This window comes from Melospiza melodia, chromosome 2 (assembly GCF_035770615.1).
Source record: "Melospiza melodia melodia isolate bMelMel2 chromosome 2, bMelMel2.pri, whole genome shotgun sequence".
Lineage (NCBI taxonomy): Eukaryota > Metazoa > Chordata > Aves > Passeriformes > Passerellidae > Melospiza > Melospiza melodia.
Window position 1 is genome coordinate 58795279 of NC_086195.1, and position 18234 is coordinate 58813512.

Below are 18234 nucleotides of genomic sequence, written 5' to 3' on the forward strand. Positions count from 1 at the left end.
CTCCTCAGATTATTCTGGTGTGAGCTAGCCCAACAAAAGGGACTTTTATTCTGATATGGCTCAACCAAAAAAGTACTCCAGACAGATATACAAGGAAAACAGAAAATACCCCACAAACAACAATCACACCACCATTATGTATTCAAATTTAAAGTATTTACCGGATTAAGCAGTAACAGCACTGACATGACAACACATAGTATGGCCTCATCCTGCAAGCCTCTCATCTGAATAATCCTAAGTGTGTGCAGTCCCTTGCAGCAATTGTTAGGTGCAGAAAACTACGAAATTTGGGAGGAAACAGATAAAAAAGCCGAAGCACAGAGCAACAACATGACTCACTTAAAAATCTACAGAAAACAAATAGAAATTCATAAATTAAACTGATTCTGACTTTTAATCTTGTCTGTGGGACTCAAGGTCTATCCCATGAGAATAAGTATAAAAAAGCAAAAGTAGCCCCTCCCTTGACATTTTATTATATCCCTATAGTCATCTCACTATACCAGATCAATTGCATTTGAAAATGCAGCTATTAAACCATAAGCAGACCATCTTTGGAGCCTTTGTTTGTCAATTGCATCAAACAACAATTCTTCTGCAGACAAGAAATCAGACTGTATTTTTACAATAATTGCAAGTCATTTCTAGGAAGAAAGAGGTAGCAACAATAGCCAAGGAAATAAAACAACACACTTTTGTGCTTTCCCATCAAACCCGATAGTGGTAGGGGTTTAAATCAGTCAGAGGCAGCTACGCATGAGAGATTGCACTCTGCAGGCTCTATCAGTCAGAAGTCAAGGATACACGTCCATGATTTATCATACTTTTCATGGTAATTAGCTAGAGTGCCATTTTGCTTCCAGTAGCATCACTCAACTTTCTTTTTTTAATTTGGTCTCTTTTTTTCTGCAAATGAATTTACATATTTCTCAGTCTCTCATCCCCTACTATGTTTTATTTATGAATATAGGCCTTGCTGATGGTAACTTTAATGTGAAGAAAGTAGTAATTAGTGTACCTATCTGCTAAGTTAATCCCTTTCCCACAATGTCTGCAGAGAAGTTTAAGGTAAGTAACAGTTTGCAGTCAATATTAGGTTTAATTATGCTTAATGAGGGGAACTATCTCTGTTTACTAACTGCACCTAGGTGTGTAGCTTCTATATGAGTTTTTCTCCCAACCTCATTCCACACTGTTAATAGTGCCACTGTGCAGGGTACCTGTGGTGCTTTAATCCATAAAATTTCTCCAGGAGAGCCAAGCAAGTGAGGCACCTGTTACAATACATGTTCAGAGGGAGCAGAATGGCCTTACAACAATGACAGCTTTGTGGAAGGAAAAAGTTTTACCACCTCACATTTAGTGGATGCAGTGCACTGGAGAAAAGAAGCTGAAACCCCCAAAAAGCCCACAGATATTCCTCAAGGTTCTCCTCTTAAAAACTAAACTAAACTAAACTAAACTAAACTAAACTAAAATCTTTTTTCCTGGTTTCCAGGGATAATCCACTTGAATATTTCCTGTAAGAATTACTCTGAACTTTTACCTCATTGAAAGCTGTGTTACGAATTAATACCCTGAAGTTGTACAAACGAATGAAGAATTCTAGTGTATTTCTTGGGCAGATATCTTCCATAACTGAAGAGATTCTAGAGGCAACTGAAGACGACATCAGTGTTGTCTCAGAACTCCCTACCAGCAAGAGGTCAAAAGCAAAGCCTCAGATTGAAACCCAGCTCTACTTCAACTGCTCTGTTTTCAGCATCTGAACAATGTTGTTACTTCAGTCAGTCTTCCTAATGTGAAGATCTAAATTTCAGTTTGCTTCAGTACTTTTTGCCATAACATTTTCCTTTGTGATTTCATGTATTATCCCCTTAAGAAACTCAAGCAATGGGAATTTTTAATACATATTTATAACTACCTATGAAAAATGTAACTTCCAAAATCTTTGATTCCCTAGGATGCATAGATTTAGGGGGTTTTGTGTGCGTGCACAAGGGACCAGGTTTGCAGGAGAAGTGCTGAAAAACAAAGCTGTTTGATTTCCAATAAGAAATGGAAATGGAACACAGAGAGAAATTGTTCTGTAAATGGAGAGGTTACTTCATTTGATTTTTTCAAAGCAGTAAGAAGTGAGTTCTGCATTTCATTCATATCAGAGAAATGTGACATTTCCTCAGACATAGCTTAGGGGTTTTATTTTTTCCCTTTTTTTTGCCCTAGTGAGCACTCTGCATGAGTCCACACATTCCCTCCTTATTTTTGCCATTGGCAAGACTTCAAGAAAAAATCTCTGGTTAGAAAATTGGTCAAAAAAGCAGGAAAAACTTCTGCTAAATCATGGTTTTTGTTTTTAAAAAAACCCACACATTTTATTATTACTTGATTTACAAAATAGAAGTAAAGTAACATTTTAATTAAAAGCTAAACTGCAAGCTATATCCAGATCAACTGTACATAATTTTGACTGTACAGGTTTCAAAATTTAAGCTCAAAGCTTATATGTACTTTTCCTACAATATGCCAAACTAACCCTAACACCCATATCACCAGATATTAAGGAAAAGGTTTCTAAAGGAGAAGTGCAATTTTTAAACTGATGTTTTTCCCTCTCAACACAATATTAAAAAAAAATGTGATCTGAAAATGTAAGTACAAGTTTAACTACTCTGTTAATAGCTACATAAGAAAAAAAGAAAAGATACCTGTTTTCAAAGTGAAAAAATACCTATTTTCAATATATTTTTCCTTTTGCTCTTTAAGGCATCAATATTCTGATAAACATCGATTTCATTATGAGATGGAAATTATTTACAGGCACATATATTCTTCAGAAAATTGATGAGGTTTTGTACCCAAGAAGAGAGAAGAAGAGGTCATGCCACTTCTTGAATACAAAGTCCAGCATCTTAAAACACTACAGAATGACTCTGGGGATCTGAAGCACTTAAAGAATTCATAATTTTAAAGCTAGATTATAGAAATCCTAAATGGAGAATGAAAACAGCACTTAATACAACACCAGGAGAGGGCATATTCAAGTTACTTCTCACCTGCTGCTGCCTTTCAGTAGTGGCATAAACAAAGCTTGGGTAACTGAACATTAATCTATTTTACTAAAGCACAGTCCCAGAGATAACAGGATTACCTGCAGGCCATGGATGTTCAGTGTACATACACGAGCAACTGTCTCCTCAAAAATCCACAGGCAGCTCTCCAAACTATAGGAAGGAGATCTGCCTGAGAGGTAGATGGATGAGGGCATTTTACAAAAATCTGTGCAGCCCCAGAGGAGGAGGAAACTTCTTGGGAAAAAAGTTCCACACTTTTCTGAAGAGCCTGAGAGGATGGTGGGCTTGCATATTTGGATCAGTCTGGATAATAACTAGGTTTTTCACATTGCAGTGTTGCCTCCACACGTCTCTCTGCTAAGAGTCACCAATTATAAGGAAGAATAGTGGGAGGATGAAGATTTTTAAAACTAATTGCAAAATAACCAAAGAAAAGCTGTTTCTCAAACATAAAGACTTTCATTAGGTAAAAAAAAAAAAAAAAATTCCCAAGATCTAGAAAGGTTTAGTTACCCATAAATGAATGAATTTAGTATAATGTAGAATAATGTCTAGGCAAAGAGAAAGATGCTTTTTCTTGATGACGTTTGAAGTCATGATAAGTGTCTCCAGTCTTGGTAAAGGAGTTAACCTGAGAGTGATTCAGTCTGGTGGCATCCAGAATTTCAAGGAAGCTTAAAGTATACATGGAAAGAGCTCATCTCACGTTTATAGCCCAGCCAGGCAGGTGGGATTGGAACATTGTGTTTCAGCCACACACCAATCAAACTGTTAAAACGCAACTTACGAGAGAATGCTTAGACAGAGATACTGACATCTTGGGGCAGTCCCTTCTCATAAAGAAACCCCAAACATTTAAATGTGCCTATAAACATAATTGTAAAGATATTTGAATTCAGAGGAAGGAAAAAGTTTCAGAACAAAGTTCTGCAGCTAATGACCACAATTCAGATTTATAAAAACTTACGTCATTAAAATGCTCTATAAGTGACTAAGAAGCAACATTTCTTGCTTCTTTTTTTTTCTTTTTTCAATATTGATTTCTTGCCAGAAAAAAAATACAAGTTTTCAGCTGCTTTTCTCTCAGAAGAGCCTCTGCCTACTTTCATGAATTCTCTCTGCCATCCTAAAGATATGCCTTTGGAAGGCATAGAGACTTGTATAATCCCTCAAGTCCTATTAATATCAGTAAGAATGATACAAGTTTGATTCCAAAGATCCAAAGTGAATGACTGAAATGGCCTCAAAGATGTTTTTCAAAGTCAAAATGGTCTAGCTCATCTTCTTGGCACTAAAATGTGTTGCTGCCACAGAAGTGGTCCAGCTCCCATGGCTGCTGACTTCTTGCTGTCTCTCATGTTGTTGTCTGCCATTTCACTCGTGGTGCAGGAGAAGTAGGCGTTGGTCTTTTAATAACCCACACTTCTGAGAACTCTGAGCTATGCAGGAAGTTATGCAGGAATGCTGCTCTGCTCATCAAACTACTGTACAGCGAAACGCTGGCTTTCACTGGAGGGCTTACTGAAAGAACAACAAAAGCACCTGGAAGGTGTTCAGCAGCAGCATCACAGTGTCCCCACACAAATGTCTGATTCAGGTCTGACAGGAAAACAGATGTCCATCTACTCAAAGAGCAGACAGGGAGAGAAAGAGGGAGATACTACCACAGAAAAGGAGAGAGAAAGAAATAAAGAGAAGGAAAGAGAAAGGAGGGAAAGGAAAGAGAGGGAGGGAGGGAGGAAATTATTTCACCATACTACTCAGTGAAATATCTATCTCCTGAACTTTGCAGGACACAATAACATTTGAAGTTAAAATCTTGAACCACCAGATGGAGGATTTAGCCGTCTCTTTTACAATTAAGTACTTGTCAAGCCACGTTCTACTTTTACAGAAAAATAGAGAAGCCAAGTCTTCCCTGTTTTAAAGACAATGGAAGAGAAATCTTCCAGGAGAAGAAGCACAAAATATCACTGTCTTGAGCTATCCACTGAAGAAAATTAACTTTCCCAAAACAAACACCAGAGATATTAAAGATCAGTACTTTAATCTGTCTGGACACCTGAATGTGACATCTGGACAGCAAAATTGCTATTTATCCTTTCTGACGAACGTAAACTGAGTCACTGGCACAGAACAAAGATTCAAAGTCAAATTATGTTCCATGTGGCAAAAGTGCCAAGTGTCACCTGTGCCATCATTCAGATACTACCAGATGGTCTGCAGTTCAGATGAAGAAGAAAATGAGAATGACTAAAGTTTCTTCTTGGCTTTGACCCTGGCACATATCTTATCAAAAACCATGGTAGCTAAATACCTTGTTCTGAATCTCAAAAAACTTTCATGGCATATACTTCTTGCCACCACTTTTTCACTCTCAGTGAAGATGGAAGTTATCTTTTTCATAGAGGATCTATCAGCTCATGGCCCTTGGCAAAACAACATGAATCACAGGCCACACGATTCAAATGTGCTCTAAGAAACAGAATTTTGGCATAATGAAACTCCATGCTAAAGAACTGAATGAGGAAACCAGTGTGTTGATTTAAGAGGCCAATCCTTTCACATTCATTATCCAAAACACTAAAGGAGGAAGAGTAAAATATTACCTGTGATTTATATCTCAAAGCAGGCACACTGTTACTTTTACTAGAATATCTGCTGGTTAACACAGCAGACATGCATGCAGATAAACATAAACACACATGGACACACATAAACACACAATACTGAACTTTGGGTTCAGGCTCTGGTAACCCATGTCCCCTTGGCACAAATCAGCTATGAAGGAACAGGAAAAAGTCAGTGTAATGGTTAACTAGCCCAGTGGGCCATTACTCATCCCAAGCAGAGAAACAGCAGCGCAGGCTGCAATGCCAGTCCCCTCTCCCTCTGGATGCCTGGATTCAGCAGTGAAGAAAACCAGCAAATGAAGTGTCAACATAAGAAAGACACTGAATTTCACCTCCTGAAGCTGCAAGTAAAGGAGGACTTCTGCATGGAAGCAGAGGTTTCCTGTGAAGCTTGATGTTGAAAGAACATGACAGATTCCAGTATCAACATTTATCAAACATGAATGCATAGGTTTTGGTAGGTTAACAAGGTTATTGGTATCCAGTCTAGGCAACTATTCCCTATACAGAAACAAGTGATCAATTCTTGTGGCAACTGGCCAAGTGTCAATGTTGGAAGCTGCAACCATGGCACCAGGACTGCAGCGGAGGGTTAAAGTGCATCCATTCAGGTGAAAGACTAAACCAGGAGAATTCCTACAGCCTATCAGGAAAATTCCCTCAAATATTTCCAAATCTTTCCAATTCTTTTACAGCAGTGCATTAAAAATGAACATATCACAACACCCACTGAATCTCTTCCAGTGCTACCTCAGTAAGCATTTTGCTGAGTCCATACACTACTGCCTGGACTTCAGCTTGAAAAGACAAATTTCATCTGTTTGTTTTTTTTTTTCTAGTTTTCAATTATTTAATTTCATCAGCCACAGCAGAAATGACAATCAAAAATTCAGGTTTATTTTTTATATTTCAACAAAAGCATTGGCTTCTTATTTAAGAAGACCTTGAAATACATGGTTCAGAAGAAACACACCCCAAAAAAAGCAGGTTCTTGCTTTCCTTAAACTCACTTTCCCTCTGAAAGGGTTTGCTCTGTATGTGGATAATTCATTTACTTTAATTATTTTGAAGTGCTTCCGTTTGAGTGGGTAGGAATCAAGTATCCACAACACCAAAGTAGGTCCTAGAATTAGTTGTTGTAAACAAAATATTCTGTTGCAGTGGCCCAAATCCACAAAAGCAGTAGGACTTGAGTATTTTGGCTTTTTCACAAAGAGCACCCAGATCCATGAGAATATATTATAGGACTTACATTTTATGGACAGGTCATATCTTTCCAGTCAGGAACTTCAGTTGTTACCCTTTGTTGGATGTTTTCAGTCCAGATAGCTTTCTGGTTAATTAGGTACACTCACTAAAACTAACAACAAGAAGAAAACAATCCAAGAAAGTCCTGGGAAAACTTCAGATGGAAGTGTTTGGACATAGTTATGTGCACACATCCACAGAGAGAAGAGGAGGAATCTAGGGAAAATGCACAGGATTGTCACTTTACAGTCAGTGCACACTGACTTGAACAAGGATTCAAAAAATAAACACATCTAACATTTAAATCCCAGGCTGCATATTCACCCTTTTTCTCATGAGTGTATGTACACTTAAAACCAAAACCCCAGCAGCTAAACATCTACAGCTTTGAGGAATTTCAGCTCTCAATCCCATGGCAAAGCTGCCATCCAAATGTTCCATTGTATCCACAGGCTTCTACTACCACATTCTGATTTAAGGACACAAATGCAAGAAAACTAAAACCAAAGACAGAGCAAGCAGTTGAAATGAAGAGTCTGTGCTACCCATCCCTTCAGAGATACAAAGATGTGATGTAGGCATCTGGAGAAACAGAAGATATCTCCTCTGGTGCGTCTCATTCCTTAGGTGTCCCCATTTTCAAACTGCATTCCTGTGCTTTGCACAAACTTCCACATTCCTTTGCAGCTCATCTGCACTGTTGCCCATAGTTACACCCAGTATTTACAGGTAAGCCTGCAGCCTTGTTCCTCCATGGAGGTAAAAAAGAGAGGAAGGCAAATTGTATGAAGGAAAGTAGTAAACAATTCTGCACTTACTTGTCTGTAGTTGGTAGCTATGTCTTAGGAATAGTTGCTTTAAAATACAAGTTGTTATTCAGGTTTGGTTTAAAAATCTCTGCCAGTTTTGACATTCAGGTGAAGGTATTGCTGCTGGCTCCAGAATAATTTGCATATCTTATCACTAAATAAAATGTCTGAGGTGTGCACCAATCTGATGAAATTATAAACAAGAGTCCACACAAGTACACATGCCTTCCTGTTTGATTTCTGTCCTGTTCACTCCTCTATAATAAATCATATGATCATCTCATTCTAGCTGGAGGTTTAACTGTTCATGCAAAAAGGAAAATATTAACACCCTATTCTTACCCATACTTTACAGCTGAGAACATGACAAAAATGTAATTTTGGGGAGCAAGCAGAAAGCTTATTTTGCTACCATCCATCTCCTCTTTTACTGTTACAAAATTAGTGGAAAATCCCATGTATTTATGTATTTTAAAAAATAATTTCCCACCCTGAAAGAAAATAAATAAATTAAACTACACCTCTTTTACTGCAAAGACAAATATACATGCCTAACTTTATGTCCTGCAATTAATCTCATGTATTTCAACAGGATTACTCATAATGCTGTAAGTGAAATACACGTGTAAATCCTTGCAGAATCATGGCCTGAATTTCCAAAAGTTATATGGCCCAATTAAATGCCTAGGTCTAAATGTCTCTAAAGAAAGATTAGAAAAAAAACCCTTTAGGCATAGTAAGTAACAAAATCGACTCCAGGGAGTAACTATGGGGGAAATAGCAGCATTGAGGGTGTCGCCTTCCCCTGGGAAATTCACCTGTCACCAAATCTTTTCATAAACTCATCTTCCTCCTCTACCAGTTACCACCTTCACTCACCACTCTGTTCTCTAACACCAAATATGACTCTCCCTTCCCACACTTCCTCTGCTGCTACGTGAGGAAGGAGGCAGGAGATGCATCTCACTCATTCAGGATGACAGCACAGCCTGGCCCTCACAGTAACTAGCAGGGTAATAAAGAGCTCATGTGCTAATTAAGAGGCCTGGGGTGCACAGCTTTGCTCCTTAGCCAGTTGCTGAACTGTTCACATGCCAGTGTCTCACTGAAAATTGTCCAGCAAACCCTTTAGACAACCCTGAACCTATCACTGGAGTGATCAAGCAGCAACAAGCTGCTTGATCAAAATGTATATAAATTACATACTCAAACTGCCATAAACATACATAAATTACATACTCAAAACTGCCCAGCCCTGCCTCCTGAGGAGTACCCTACCAATGGCTTTCTCCTGCAAATACTCATGAATGGCATGTGAGAAGTTGCTTGTGATCAGGTTTTTTACTAAAATCCACGGCTTACGCAAAAACTTCTGCTTGTAAATTAACTCAGTTGGAAATATTAACTAAAATGCCAGGAAAACAAAGTCAATCCCTTAAAAGTTCAAATGACTATTTGTCACAAACATTTCACCTCTACTAATGAACTGCAAAAATGAATGATAGAAATGCAAAACTGTATTATGTTTAGCAGTTAACATTTTAATAAGAAGGAGATTAGCAATTTTTAATACCTCCAGTGCTTTGTTATATACAGTAGCACAATAACTGAATATTTTAATTGCTAATTATTTAGACCTCATTCAGTTCTCACTCAGGCAAAACTCCCATTGAGGGACTCTTGCCTGAGAAAAGAGCTACAGGATTTGTTTTACTGTAATTTGAAAAAACTTTATATATCATAAAAACTATCAAGTAATAGTGAGACAAAAATCATTAAATCCTTAGCAATATTAAATCCTACTGAAATTCCCATTGACTCTCAACACCAATGTTTTCATATTAAGTAAAACAGATAATTGCAGTTTACCAGTTGTAACTTACCTGTATAATTTATGCCCAGATAGGCTGGTGGCTCTTAAAGAGGCCTAATAATGTTTTGATTCCTCTTACTATATCTCTGCTTTTCTCCTGTGGGAAATCTCAGTTTAGATGTGATAAGGAAACAGCATTTCCAAACAATTATGATGTCAACACCTTCGGAAACACAAACATTAGCATTTGGTTTTACCTTTTGACTTTGGCCTCCAAAAGGGTTAAGATCAGCTCTCAACACTTCTTTCTTATGCTGCTGTAAAGAAAAGAAATTAGTATATTTAGGGATTTGCACACAAAAAACCTTGAGTTTCCATAACAGTCAAATAGCTGGTGTTCAGTGGGTGGAATGCTGTATATATATATAAACATACACCTATCTGAGGGAAGACAAAACAAAGTCCTACACATTTGCATGCAGTGCACAGGTGACAAAAAAGTAAACTAAATGCACTGGTATTTCAAATGTTATGCTATGCACATGCTTCAGGGAGGGAAGTTAAACAGCTGGACACAAAATAAGTAGGGAGTGATTTCTAAGACTCCATGCTTCAAAAAAGTATTTTTTTTCCATTAAGTGTAGTTTAATTCATCTTAGGGATAAAACCAAATGTGTGTCACAACCAAAGTTTTGCCTGTTATGTTTATCATTCAAATGCATTTTGGAGAAAGTTAGAGGTAAGTTCTCAAATAGGTTGAGTCTAAAGAGTTTCTTTTTTTTAATGAAAAACATGTATAACATTTTCATATTTTCAGCTAGAAATGGCTTTAAGGACTAAAATGTTCAAAAATCTCTCCACAGGCTGCATTGAAGAAACAAAGAACGAAAAGCAGACCTAGTACCATACACTGTTAACTACCAAAATGCTCAGAAGTGGCTATCACACAGCCGAGGAAAAAGTAAGCATTTTGAAGACTGAAAGAAGAAGTTGGGAACCCTCCTCCACCAATTCAGAATACAGTTCTGGGACCAGATTGGCACAGTTTCCAATCCCTGTTTTAAGAGGCTCACTTAGATTACAGTGCCAAATCCATTCCAGTCAAACTTCCTTGCAGGAGCATTGAGTTCCCTTTGTTCCTCTCAAGTGCTGACTTTCCACATAAGAACCTGTGTCCAAAGCTAATGCCAGCTTGAGTGTGGCAGGACTAACTAAAATGACTGGTATTCTTTAATAATATATATATATAAAAAATTTCAAAAAATATAATTTTAGAAAAATTACTTAGGTAATTTAAAAATTAATAAATTGCTTATATATTATAAAAATAACATATCTATTTTGCTCGTGGTGGTTTTTCATAGCTAGCCACAAAGATATTTTAACTACTGGGATTATAGGTGAGAAGAGATTACTCATGAGAGCGAACTCATCTTTGGAGAGCCTTTACAAAGTGTTGTTTTCTCAAATAAAGATATTACAACAGTAGGCTTTCAGGCTCATTGTTTCCAAGTCTGACTTCCCACCAGTTCCTGGCCACTGCAGGGATGCTTCTGTTTCTTTTTCTCAGACATGCTCAAAATTTCCTTTCAGATCTTGCCATTTTCCTTTTGTTTTCTGGGTGCTTTCTATCTGTGGTCATTGCAATCAAACGATGTCTCCAGCAGCATTTGCAGAAATTTCCCTGTGACAATCCCCCCAGCCTGTGTGGCTCAGTCCTGAGTGTACTCTGCACAGGCTGCTGCATGGCAGCTTCCACTGTTTGCAGGGAACAAGGTTTATTTTGCTTGATCCAAGGCTGTGCAACAAATGCTTCAGCTTTCCTATGGTGTGCAGTTGCCTGAATGGAGAGAGACTTGCTGAACAGTGGCTGTTAGCACTTTCCAGCATTACACAAGGATGGTCTGGAACAGTCTGTCAGATCTGCACAGACAATGAATAAAGCAAAGCAGAAGGCCCAGATATTGAGTAATGAGGATGGGGTTTTGACCTTTAAATGCTGCTGGATGGATTGCACGAGGATGTGTTTGATTCAAGCGATACTACTAGGTATAAAATGGTACTGTTTGCCTAATGTCTACCTCAGCTCCCAGCTGCACCACTCTGTGCCCGCTGGCACACGACGTGCTGCAGGGAGAGATGCTCTGCTGAGTGAGCCCAGGAAGAGAGGGTGCTACTGGGGAGCCTGAAAAGCATGGAAAGAGCCTGTGCGAGAGAAAACTTTTTATTTTAAAACACATTGATCAGTCAGACCTCCAGCAGTGTTTAGACTCTACAAGTTCTGCAAAGGATTAAATCCAAGTCAAAAGTGTCAGTTTCTCTTCTTTGGCCTACTGGCATTTGAGCATTTGTGCAACTACTCATGATGACATGCTACCCTCTTGTCAGCTGTAATTTTTGCCAGGAACTGCTGTACAAGAGTCTGTATAACTGTTACAGTTACTTTATTTTCACAATCATTAATTGATCCTTTCTAAACATTTGAATGCCTGAATTTAATTAGAGGCAACATTTCTGCCACAGTTTTTATAACTGTTTTTAGACATGATTTAAATTAATCAAGCCTTATATTTGAGATGGTAATTTGTTGGACCAAACCAGCTGTTTCCAGGCCATACACTTTGTCTTCAATTCCAACCTCCATGTTTAAACCTTGTGGTTTAACTTAGATCAACAGCGTATTGGTGATTCAAAATATATCACATCAAGTAATACCCTCAAAATCTGATGCATTTGTATGACACCAATGGAGTGAAAAATTCTGCATGCAATTCAGGAAACCACTTTGTTTTTTTCACTTTTACATGAAAGTTAACTCCCTGTACAAAGCAGAGGTGAATACTTCACAGCATAGGCTCACTAGAGGCTTACTGGGCTCAAAGCTGTAAGTCTATCAGTCCTCAGAGAGGCTTGAGGAAGGCCATGGTGATTTCCTAGCAAAATGTGCTTTTCAGGATGAAGTAAATGAGGTACATTTATTAACTCTGCTTTTTAAATATCTAACCAGAATGAGTTAGATATTTAAACCACAAAAGATATTTATACCACAAAAGTAAGAAATAAGAAATGGATAACTTAAACAATCCTAAATTAAAAATGCCTCTTCCACTATGCTAATTGCTTGTACAGTAACAAGAGCGTGCTGTACTGCTGAAAATGCAAACAAGAGGAACTATGCACACTTTTTCATTTCCTTATGTTGATACCTTATAGGCTGCATGACCCTCTGATATTTGCTACTAATGAAAAAAGCACTGTTCAGTGACCTATCATCAGATTAGGTGAAACTGAAATAACCACATTCCATTCAAGAAAATGTAAAGAAGGTGTCAATTTTATTTACATTTTCTCTTGAGGTTATGGTGGGAGAGGGAATATTGTAGGATGGTAAATCTTCTCTTTTTGAGATCCTACATTTAAGAACAAAATTCAAAGAGTAAGATAAATTATATTAGCATCACTCCAGTTCAATTCCTTCCAAACACAGTCATCACACATACAAAGTGTGTGACTAAAGTCCAGCAGCAAGTGAATGAAAGAAATCACTGTTTATGAATGCTAAGAATATAGGAGTCAAAAAGAATCTCAGACATGATTCACTGTGAGACTACTCATAAATCTCTTGGTCTCTTTTGAGATTCAACCTGGCATGAAACTTGGGCAAAGTATATTCTCAGCAAAATGGTCACTGCATGACCAAAATGCTCTAAAAAAGAAAAATAAAATTGTGTGAGAATTTAATGTCTGTGGAAAAAGCTTGAAATCCCCTCATTTTCAGGACAGTATTACTAGCAGAAGAACAGATTGTCTCACACAGGCTCACCACTACCCTCAGCTTTGAACTAAGGGACCATGTTGAATTAGCAAGTTTTGGGGCTGCTTCAACCCTTCACTGGACTTACAACCAAGTTACTGTAGTAATGGTTTTTTGTGATATTGACTTTGGTCCACTGAGAACTAGATTTGAGATATCTGTAACTTGTCTCAAGAGTCAAGCTTGTATGTCTGGGGGAAAAAAAATCAAGGGAATAGCATTAAATTCCATGATAAAGACATTGTCTGAAGAATTTCTGAAGACAACTGTCCAAAGCAGACCACTGACCTGGTCTAAAGTATAAGATAATGAACTGGATCTGCTTTGGCTTTTTTTGTGGGGAAGGAAGCTTTGTACATGTACAGAAAAAATTTAAAGAAACAACTGTGGTACAGTTACATCCTTCACACATGAAGAAGTCATTCAGGAAACAATTTAAGTTCCCTGTGCACTACTCAATTTTATTTGAAAAGTACTGCCTGCCCATATTTATCTCTGGGAAAGATTTGGATTAACTGTCTAGGCTCAGGACAAAATGATCTTTGAAGGCAGCAGTCACATGATGGAGAAAAAGCAGCATCTGTAATGCTGTCTGAGAGGTTCATATGCCTTCACTTCAGGTACCATAAGTTTACTTAAAAGAAATCACCACGTGGAACATGAGAAGCAAATGGCATTTTTAATATCAGAGCAATGAGCCTGTGTATTTCTTCCGAAGGAAATACCAGTACAGACAGGGAATTAAAACATGCCATGGTAACAGCTGAAGACTTCAACTGTCAACAAAATCAGGCTATTAATTTTCACATAAACAGTCTTTTAAAATCTTTGATTTTTAATATACAGTCCAAAGATCAGTCTCACATTTCAGCAGCTTTTGTCTTTTAATGCCGATCACTTCAGCTGACTTTTCACACCACCCTGTGCTTTGTCTCCCCTTTGGAAAAGGTGAGTGAAAATATCAAATGATATCTTATTCTGCCAAGACCAAAAGAAACAGTTCAAACATTCAGAAATATGAGGCAGTGGCCTTACTTAAGATAGGAAGGGAATGTGATTAGCAGCGGGCAAGGGAGGAGGGGAGAACCAAATCTCTTTCTCTATTTCAATCTATGCTCAGGGCTAGGCTATGTAAAACAATAAACAAAAATTACTGGACAGAAAACAAAGAATCATTTTGCTTCTCATCACATTCTCTTCTCAAGTCACAGATACTGAGATTCAAGAGGAGCCTGGGAAGCAATTTTCTTGTTCACTACCTCTGAAATCTGCCCAGACTGATCCACTTGGACTGAACTACCACTTGCCACAGGATGCAGTCTCTCAATGGAAGGTTCCAAATGTGGCTGGGAGAGCAACTCATGCTGCTGTGGCCTCTCTGTACCTCCTCAGAAGACAAGGATGTCAGACTTTACAATCTGTCAATTTACAGCATCTCCACAGACTGTATCTCACTCAAATAACAGGAAAACAGCCACGTGATGTGTTGTTACCCATCTTTTCATTCAAATTTCTGAGCTATTTCTGAAATGGAACACGACTGGAACTTTGACTGAGATGAACCAGATGTCACCTCCTAACAAAGAGAGACCTCTCTGTCTCCAGAAACACAAAGTAGGAATCAAAGGTGCTGCTTTTGTCTGAAAAATCATTACCACCTTTAAAATTTAATTCCCTTCAAGCACTAGAGATTAGTCTGGAGGAATGCAGAAGGGAAGTGAGAGATGACAATTCTCCATTCTCTCCAGAGATTATGTGTCCCTACAGATTTTGTTTCCTGTGCAGCACTTAACTCCTTGATGCCTTTTCTCTCATGATCTCTTCCTTGGCAGAAACTTCTTCAAATTTAAAAATCAGAACATGAGCCAAGTAAATAAAAATAAATAAATAAAGTTCAATGCCTATAAAAAGTACACAGACTAACCTGCTTAATTATTAACAAGTAAACATAACAAATTCTGAATTATTTACTTAATCTTTTTCAGCTACAAACCTCAGACTTTTAGAGCATGAAATACATGCTTTATTTTAGGACACAAACCAGGTATTTTATAAGGCTGTGGACATTTTTTTTTTGAGGTGGGGGTGCTTTGAAGAATACACATTTCTTATTAACCCCCAAATACCTTCCCCTCACCAAACCATGCTGGAATTTTAAATATAGAAATAGGAGCTTTAGTATAAAGATCCTGTATTCACGTGTTTGCTAGTGAACAGGATGGCTGTTTCTGAACTGCAGCTGAGCAAAAATAAAGTTCCTGTGAGGCATATGCATCTTCCTCAGCTTCTGTACATCTGCTAGGAAGATGCTAAATTCAGAGGGAAAATCTGGTCAAAGTTCCAGACAGAAATTCTACAACAAAGGATAAAACAGCCCCAGTACAATGACATTTTCTTTACTGAATAAAGCTACCCTGCCGAAGTGAACCTCATCTGTGCCACAAACAAAAAAAGGTCATCAGCACTGGTCCCTGAGGTTCTGACAAGATGCTGTTGTAGGCCAGACTTCCAGCTGGGCCCATCTTTATGTTCTCCCTTCTGACACATTGTTCGGCCCAACACAGTGCTGATGTGACACAGCCTTCCCAGGTGATATGCTGAAAAGGAGGGAAGTTCAAGGTTCCCTTCTGGATAAAACAAGCGACATTTCTTCACCTGCTGAAGTTAGCACAGATCCTTTGAAGTCCCCAGCATTCAGCAGTGTAAAACAACTCCCATCTCCTCCTCAGTAACCTCAGGCCATCACACAGTCACAACTTCTTGTCTGAATGGCAGAAACATGGTTGTGAATCTCAGACAACTTTTCTCAACTAGCATTTCATAGAAATGACTCTGTAATATTGTTCTGAAGCCCTGGATTAATGAAGATGTATCATAAAATCACAGAATATGCTGAATTAGAAGGGACACACAGGCATTATCAAAGTCCAACTCCTGGCCCTGCACAGAACACCCCAAGAGCCACACCATGTGCCTGAGAGCATTGTCCAAATCCTTCTTGAGCCCTGTCAGGCTTGCTGCTGTGACCAGTTTCCTGGGAAGCCTGTTCCAATGCCAAATCACATATTATTGTTCCCTCAGCCTCGATACAAACGTGTACAATGTGATAACTGATAACATATTTATTAATCTACTCTTAATTGCTATAATGGTCAAATATAGTTTGTTTTTTCTCCCCCTGGTTTTAGTTCTTAACAATTTTGTCAATATTTATATGTTATACTTCTTTTTTTTCCCTACCAAAGCCTTCCATAGGTGCGATATAGGAATTCAGGAGATGAGACAGTTAATCACAGAGTTGGCTTAGTCTCTAATTTAGGTGGCCTACTTATGTTAGCAACGTTTTATTAGTACATTATGCTGTATATTTAATATTTAGTACACTGTATGAGAATGGTTTACTGTGTAGTGCTCACATAAATGACTTACAAATTCTGTTTGACACATAGAGAAGAGTGCATAAGTAATACATGTATTTCTGAGTATACCTAATGCTAGAGAAAATAAGGATAAGCAGAAGACATGTAGAGAAAACACTGAAATGTATCTTTGATGGACTTAGAGGCTAGCTTACAAATACTTCAGTAGACAAAAGATGCAGCATTAGCCGTATATACACAATGCCTATCCCTTCTTTAACTTTTGATTTCAAATCTTCCTCTGGAAGCCTCAGCTGAAGGAAAAGGACTTTGATTCAAAATTGCTGAAGTTTCACAACGGAAACAATTGCAACAAAACAAACAGCAAATTCTCCCAAAACCTTTTGTATTTTACTAGACCCAGAAGACAAAGTAGGATCTTTCTTTGAGTTTAGAAGTGCTTTCAGGACATTTTTCAAGAGGCAGATACGTTAGCTATGTCCTCATGAATTATGCAGCCTTTCCAGTGTGTACTTACACAATGCTAGCTGGAAGCCCCTGGGAAGGATGCCCAGTGCATATGAGCAGCAGGTGGTACCAAAGGAGAATCACTCAGCCAGAGCAGATCCAAGCTTTGAAGAGCTGGGGAGCAGCTCTGAGCAGGGACCCCAGTTATCTTGCTATTGCTATAGCTGTTTTGGTTATATTGGTGTTTAGAAATTACCACTGAAAAGGAGATTTCGACTTCAGTCCTTAGTGAGGATGAAAAGTATACTCGTTTTCATGCTCCTTCTATTTACAAAGTGAATCAAAGCTCAGGCATCTGTACAGGCCAGAAAAGGGAAAATCACAGAATCCTTTTGCCTGACATGAATCAGCCCTATGTCAAAATGCCCATAAGCCGTCCTGGTACAATTCTTACATTTGCTTTTGATCTCTAGCTAGTGAAGCATTCACATTTATCAGAAACATGTTTTTCTGGTATCAATGGGCAGGTGAATGTAACAGAGTGAGGAAAGGATGATAATCTCCCAAGACAAGCGTTCTCCAGTTGACTCTGAAGCTCACAATACTCCAGTTAAGAACTAAAAGATCATCAAAAGGCAAGAAAACTTATTTGTAATCAGTTTTAGCTTTTTGTATTCTGCTGCGTAATTTGTCAATATATCTATCAATCCTTCCACAATGAGGTTGCTAAGACAGATGCTAAGACTTCAGTAAATATCAAACTTATTTTCTGCAAAAATAGATGATCACAGCAAAAGCATGGTTTTTTTTCTGCTGGTGAAGTATTTTCAGTATTATTACAAAGGACTCTTATTGTTTATTAAAATCCCTGACAAAATATCAGTTCTAAAGCTTTTTCCACTGTCATCAGTTGCTGTTTGTCAAGTGACATTCAAAACATTTTTATTTTTAAAAACAAAAACAAAACAAAATTGAGCCTATTTTCCATTCTTTTTATTCTTGCACTTTACTGA

At 38.0% G+C, this 18234-nt stretch overlaps 1 protein-coding gene across 19 annotated transcripts in view; it reads right to left on the bottom strand.

The window, feature by feature from the left end:
* ZBTB20 (zinc finger and BTB domain containing 20) overlaps window positions 1–18234 on the bottom strand; it is a 474683-nt gene that overhangs the window by 378360 nt on the left and 78089 nt on the right. For 11 of the 19 annotated variants that reach the window (XM_063148336.1, XM_063148332.1, XM_063148339.1 and 8 more), the window contains one exon: window positions 9838–9897. The exons of 1 other annotated variant lie outside the window; for it this stretch is intronic. The gene's annotated coding sequence lies outside the window, so the exon portion shown is untranslated. Of the gene's footprint in view, window positions 1–6962; window positions 7175–9650; window positions 9740–9837; window positions 9898–18234 lie in introns of those variants that run through there. 7 more of the 19 variants (XM_063148344.1, XM_063148342.1, XM_063148341.1 and 4 more) reach the window with 5 other exon arrangements.